This window comes from Thunnus albacares, chromosome 3 (assembly GCF_914725855.1).
Source record: "Thunnus albacares chromosome 3, fThuAlb1.1, whole genome shotgun sequence".
Classification (NCBI taxonomy): Eukaryota; Metazoa; Chordata; class Actinopteri; order Scombriformes; family Scombridae; genus Thunnus; species Thunnus albacares.
The window spans coordinates 20,646,620-20,653,543 of NC_058108.1; positions in this window are offsets into that span (position 1 = coordinate 20,646,620).

Consider the following 6,924-nt stretch of genomic DNA (forward strand, 5'->3'; position numbering starts at 1 on the left):
TTATTTAAGCCAAATTGTTCTAAAAGCCTGCTGGTTAAAATATGGGGTAGAACTGTGTCAAAAACAGAGGAAAAGTTAACAAATAAAGTCTAACATGAGATCCAAGTGTTTAACAAGTAAGTTAAACAAGGCAACTGCAACATCTTCTACTCCTTTGCGTGGCCTATCAAGAGATCAAGTGCATTCTCAGTTTTCCTTAAGATTTCTGATCTTACCAGCTTTTCAAAGGTTTTCATTAAAATTGATATGAGAGCAACTGATCTTTGGGAACAGGGACTACCACAGCATCCTTCTAAACCTTAGGTACATACTGTGCCTGCTTATTAAAACAGTTACAACAAATTATTGAAACAAACAACTTGTAGTGAAATACAGGACTCAGTTCTTTTGTACAAGATTTAGGTAAGCGACCATAGATGTTGTCAGGTGCAGGACTCTTATTTACTCTTACTGTGAGCAAGGCCTTTTCAACATCCTATTGGTCTATGTCAAAGTGCAGATTGTCTTCAAGTTTGTGACTCAGTTCCTGAATTTCATTACTCAAATCAAAAGTATCAAAATGAATATAAAAATCATTAAGGGCATTAGGAAACTCAGTATCATAATTGAAGCCATCCAAAGTGACACGACTGCTGTTCTTTGGATTCTGGAGGTTTTTATAGTTTATAGTTTTCATGCTAGACCAGGCTGAGCCAAGGTTGTTTGCAGCCATCTTGTTCTTTAGTTCAGATTTATAGTTCTGTTTTGCTTTTAAAGATTTCTGTTTTCAGCTCTTTGGCAGCTACATGCAGATCAGAGGCTATTTTCTGTTTAAAAACAAGTTTCTTTTTCTGCATGCCGGACTTAACGGATTTGGTCACCCATGGTTTGTTGTTAGTGTAAACTTTAGCTCGCTTACTAGGAATGATCATGTCCCTACAAAAGGCAGCATTTGTGCATGTTACATCAACAAGTTTGTCTAAATCATCACTACAACTGTTTCAACATGTCCCAGTCAGTGCAATCATAACATCTGCAGGCAGAGCACAGATTCTTCTGTCTAGTCTTTTATGTCCTTTGTCTGTGACTTCTCTCTCTTTAAAACCATTTTATATATGGGCAGTAGATGCACACAGTTATGATCTGCAGGGCCCAGTGAGGGTAGTGGGAGTGATTTATAAGCATCCTTTACTGACCTATTAGAAAGATCTGCTGTCTTATCCTGCCTGGTTGAACAGGAGACATATTGGTAAAGGTTTGTGTCTTTTAAAGGGAGACATGGTTAAAATGACCCAGTATGAAGTTTGTTGCATCAGGTGAAATTGACTGCAGTTTTTGCACTACATCAAAGAAAGTGCTGGAGTCAGAGGCAGCATTTGCCTTCGGGTGGATGTATACTCTTGTTATAAAAAAGTTGTGGAAACTCGCGGGACAGATAGAAAGGACACAACGATGCAGATAAAAGTTCAACATCTGGCACACAGATGCTTTCTCTGCCAGTCACAGAGCTACAGTGTCATTTGTTAGAGTATAAACATACCCCACCACCTTGTGTTTTCCTCGTCACTTCAGCCTTTCAGTCCAGATGAAATGGAGCTCCAGAATCATTGATAAACAGGTTGATGTCCTGGTTGTGCTCAGTGAACCATGTCTCAGTGGAAGCCATGACGCAGCAGTCTCTGAAGTCCCTCTGAAAATGAACATTTCCCCAAAGTTCATCCACTTTGTTCCTCAGGAACTGGACATTCCCCATATTCACCGAGGGCAGAGGAATCTGGGTGAGCCACTCTATGATGTACTGTGCCCTAGCCCGATAGACAGCCCCCAAATGCCTTATGTGACAGTGAGTTTAATGATTTAAAGAGGACATATCATGCACATTTCCATTTCTATATTTTTACTCTGGGGCTTTATTAGAATATCTTTGCATGATTTACAGTTCAAAAAAATCCTTATAAGGGACCAAGCCCAAAAGGCAGAGGACTTTTGGGCTCACCTAAGGGCGACGGCCCTATTGTTAGGGCCAGAGCCCCAAAGGGGCAAAGACCCTCTTGTATCTGTTCTGTTTCTTTCTTTCTTCTTTCTTTATTAATCTGCCACTAAAAATCAGAAAAATAAAATCAAAACTAAAATTTGTAGCTTTGTACTGCAGTTTTTCCTTTATTAGGGCCCAAGCAAAATGAAAATTAGGAAATTAATTTGTTTTACACACAAACTCATCAAGAGTTTTCAATTTATAAAGTTATTATAATAACTAGGTTCAGGAACAAAACCACGCCCCGCTCCTTCTCACCAATTCACAACACCTGCGCGTCGTTAACCCAAATCACCTGTGCCTCCAGGCCACATACCTGTGCGCATATATAAGCACACCTAGCCTCCACCTCTCCTGTTCATCTTGGTTCTCTCGTTCGTTCGATTGCATTCGGTTGATTCGAAAAACAAGCAAGTTTAGATTGCTCACCGACCATGGATTACGAGTTGATCCTCGATGCTTCGGATAGTGACTTGTTCAATGACCATTCCTTGGTCACCGAATCTCCTCCACCTCTGGTCAACCCCGTCCGGATGCAGGCAGCCAACCACCCAACCATCTCGTCCACGCTCCACAGTCCGCATTCCGCGACACAACATTGTCCACTACTCATCCAGTAGCTCCAACCGGTCACCATCTCCACCTCCACCTCCACCTCCACCCCAGCGTAGAGGCCGCAGTAGACATTGCCGCCGTTCCGGAGACAGCCGCTCGTCAAGACGGAGCTCGCCCGACCGACCCATCTCCCTGCCCTCGACCCGCCGCCACAGCACAGCCCCCGCACATGTCCTGACTCCGGCTCCTACCCGTCCTACCATATCGGATCGGACAGTCGCCCGTCTCCAGCATGCCCTCAAGGACAGGAACGTCCCGTTTCGCCGGACTGACAACAAGGCAAGGCTTTTCCAGCTACTTTCTGCCTTCACCTCCACCACCACTACGGATGGCCGGTCATTTCCGGGTTCCCCGCCCAGCGTCACTTGGACACGGCATGACGATGATGTCATAACGCAGCCGACTGCTCCAGCCCTTTTGCAGGGCCAGGTCGTATCTCCCCCTGTGTCTGATCTTTCTCATGTATTTTCGTCCTTTCTTTCATCCCTGTGTCCGCAGGCTGCACATTTGACCCTTGCACACGCATCCCCTCATCCCCACATCCCCACATCCTTTCCTCTTCCCTTCCTTCAGCTGCAGCTTCAGCCCCACCCGCTTCAGCAGCTCTTTCCTCTCTCTCTGTCTCCACAACTACCTCCGGTCCTGCTGTTAACTCGGCCACAGTTGTACAGAGCCACGGCGCTCTTTCTAATGGGCCCAGTCAATTTTCCACTGTGCTATCCCTGTTCCCCTCCCTCCCCCTCCCTTCCCCAACACCCAAATGTTTTTTCTGTGTCCTCAGCTCCCCACGTCACCGGTCTCCTTGCTCCGCCTGTCTCTAGTAAGCACTTTCACTCTGGCCTCCGCCATTCCACCTGTCTATCCCCCTCCACCAGCACGCCCCTCCCCCGTTTCACCCTCCTTCTGTCAACAGATACTTTCAGGTAATTACGTTGACCTCACTCAGCTCCTTCAGCCTTCCGCTTTCAATATAAATAATCCTAGGGTGCTTTCCACAACTCATGGTGCAGCCCATCTCAGGCACCCTTTTCCATCCCACACCAGGGAACTCACAGCAACAGAATTCGCCTTCGCATTTTCCTTATATCAAGACACCATCTGTTCAGTCTTCCCCAACCGCAGGGCAGAGCTTGACGACTATCTGTCCACCATTTTAGATCTGGTCCTGCAATTCGGCAGCACCGGATTCTATACATACCACTTTCTCTTTGCATCCCCCAGGCTGCAGGTCGCCTCCAGCAGTTTAACCAGGGCACCTACTGGGGCGTCCTTGACACAGAACTCTACTGCCGTGTCTTCGCGGTTCGCTCCTCCCTGGCTTGCGAATTGTGTGGTGCACCTTCACATCCAGCCTCCGAATGCGTCATAGCTGCTCCATTTTCCCGCCCACTTGTCCCGCCCCCACATCCTCCTTCAGTCTTTTCAAGACTCAGTCCCACCGCACCTCCACCCCCTGTCACCCCCAAACCTCCCAACCCCCCACCTGCCACCATGCCACTACTAGCCAGTGGTTCGATTCCCCGCGGAGTCGACAAAAAGGGAAGGCCCTTCCTCTACCAGGGCGGCAGGATGATATGCAATAATTTCAACAACCTAGCTTGCAGCACGTCCAGTTGCTGCTTTCTCCACACATGTTCCTTCTGCGGTGGCACCCACGCCAGGCATGCCTACCCTCACAACCCCACTTTGCACACTTCCTGACTATCAATATCTCAAAACTCCCATACACATTAACATGCTAGAGTCTGCCCTGAAGGACCACCCTGACCTCCAGTTCATCCACTTCCTCATCCATGGTCTCACTTTCAGCTTCCACCCTAGCATGGAAGCCCTCCCTGAATCATCCTTTACTTACTGCAACCTCCAGTCCGCCCTTGCAGAACCCGCCACTGTTGACATGCTCTTAGCCAAAGAAGTCACAGACGGCTTCATGATTGGTCCTTTTTCCAGCCTTCCTTTTCCGATCCACCGCATTAGCCCCCTAGGTATCGCCACAAGAAAATACTCTGGAAAAAAGAGACTCATCCTTGATCTCTCTTCTCCCCACGGCACCGCTACTCCCAGTATCAACAGCCTCATCCCCAGTCCGGACATTTCCATGCACTACTCAACCATTACACACGCCACCAACCTCATCCGTCTCGCCGGCCGTGGCACCTCGTTGGCCAAGACCGACATCACCATCACTCATCTGGCCAGATTACTGGGGATTCTTCGGAGTTCAATGGAAAGGCCACTACTACTTTGCTGTCCTAAAATAGCCCTAAAATATTCAATTCCCTGTCCGTGGCACTCTGCTGGCTGCTGCTAAACAACCATAAACTCCCATACGTCATCCACCTTCTGGACAACTTCCTTACAGTTACGCCACCAGCCTCACCCCCGTCACACGGTCCCTCCACCCTCAAGTCAGCCTTCCTCCAACTCGGCGTCCCCCTTTCCCCAGAAAAAACAGCAGGACCCAGTACATCTCTCGACTTTCTCGGTATCACATTAGATTCACTCACCTTTCAAGCCGCCCTAGCAACAGAAAAACTCCACCGTATCTCTCTATACATCTCCAACTACCTTCTAGCCTCCCGCTGTACAAAGCTCCAGCCTCTGTCCCTCCTGGGCCACCTTAACTTCGTTATCCGCATCATTCCCCAAGGACGCTCCTTCCTCTCCCACCTATTATCCATATCTGCCACCATTCCTTCTCTCCATGATTTCGTCACCTTGGACACCACCTGTAAGATGGAACTCCGCATGTGGCGGGTCTTCCTCTCCTCTTGTCCTTTCCATGTCCTTTTTCTACGCCCAATCTCCGCCCAACATCAATTTATCATCCGCGCCGCCCATGTTCCCGGCTACAAAAACACCATCACTGACTCCCTTTTTCGTTTCTCTTTTCAGAAATTCAAAGCCTTGGCGCCCAATTCGGACCTTCATCCAACACCAGTCCCTTCGTTTCCACAATCTTCCCATAAACCATCAGCTTCGCCATCTGGTCAATATGTCACAACAAGTAATCCTAAATAGCTTAGCACCCAGTACTCTCTCATCATACTACTCAGGATGGAGCTGCTTCAAAACTTTCCATACCGCACACAGGCTACCATTTCTATCCATCGACATCTTAAGCCTAACCAGCTTCATTACTTACTCCCATTCTGTTCTCAAAATCAGAGCATCCACCATCCAAACATACCTGAGCGGTATAAAGTTTTTTGTTAAACTAATTTCTGGAGTTCCAGCCCCTTCAATTTCCCACACCCACGTCAACATGTTAATAAAAGGCTTAAAAAAGGCAGAACCTCCATTAGCACCAAAACATCTGCCCCTGACCGCAGACCTACTCACCCGATGCATCAAACCAAACCAACCAAACCCTTTGCGCAGGTTATTTATCCCCATCCATCGACTCAATCCTCGAAGCTATGTTCCTCCTTGCCTTTTTTGGTTTTCTACTCTGCTCCAAATTCACCACCTCCACGTCCAATTACAACCCTTCATGGCATGCCAGCCTCTCTGACATTTCCACCCACTCAACAAACATCCTCAGATTCAACCTCAAACGAAGCAAAACCGACCAGCTCGGTCTTTCTCACTCCATCTTTCTATTCCGATTAAACTGATACCTGAGCCCTTTCGAACCCATCCAAACATACATTAACCGTAGATTAGCTTCATCACAGAATCCGGCCGAGTCGCCACACACTTCTGGTTTCACTACCACCTCCGTCAAGTCCTCTCTAAGTCAGGCATTTCACCCGATCTATACTCCGGTCACTCCTTCCGAGTGGGAGCTGCTTCAAACGCATCCAGTCAAGGAATCCTGGACCATACCATAAAAATCCTCAGCCGCTGGTCTTCTCAAGCATACCAGAGTTACACCCATAGCCACCTCCACGATATCCAGAGAGCCCATTCACGCTTAGTCCAATGAAGCACTTTTGGGGATGATGAAGCAAAAAATTGCTCATCCAGACGTGCCCCCACCCTGAGTCTCCATCTCATCTTATTCCTTCCTGAACCATCTTGCTGATCAAATGAACTATTTAAACTATACACAAATGGCGTGGTCTAAGTTAGTGAAACTAATTGAAATCCAAGTGAAAGGGCCCAAAACTTGTATAATTTTGATGCCACAGGTGTGAGCAAGACAGACATGTCTTACCCTGCAGAAAATTCTCATCCTGTCAATCAAACTTTCAAAATTAAAGCACACCACACTTGTAAGAAATATCCCTCATTTTTAAAAAGCAAAATGGTCTGATCCCGGCCAGAGTGCGAGGTCCCGACCAATGCTGCTT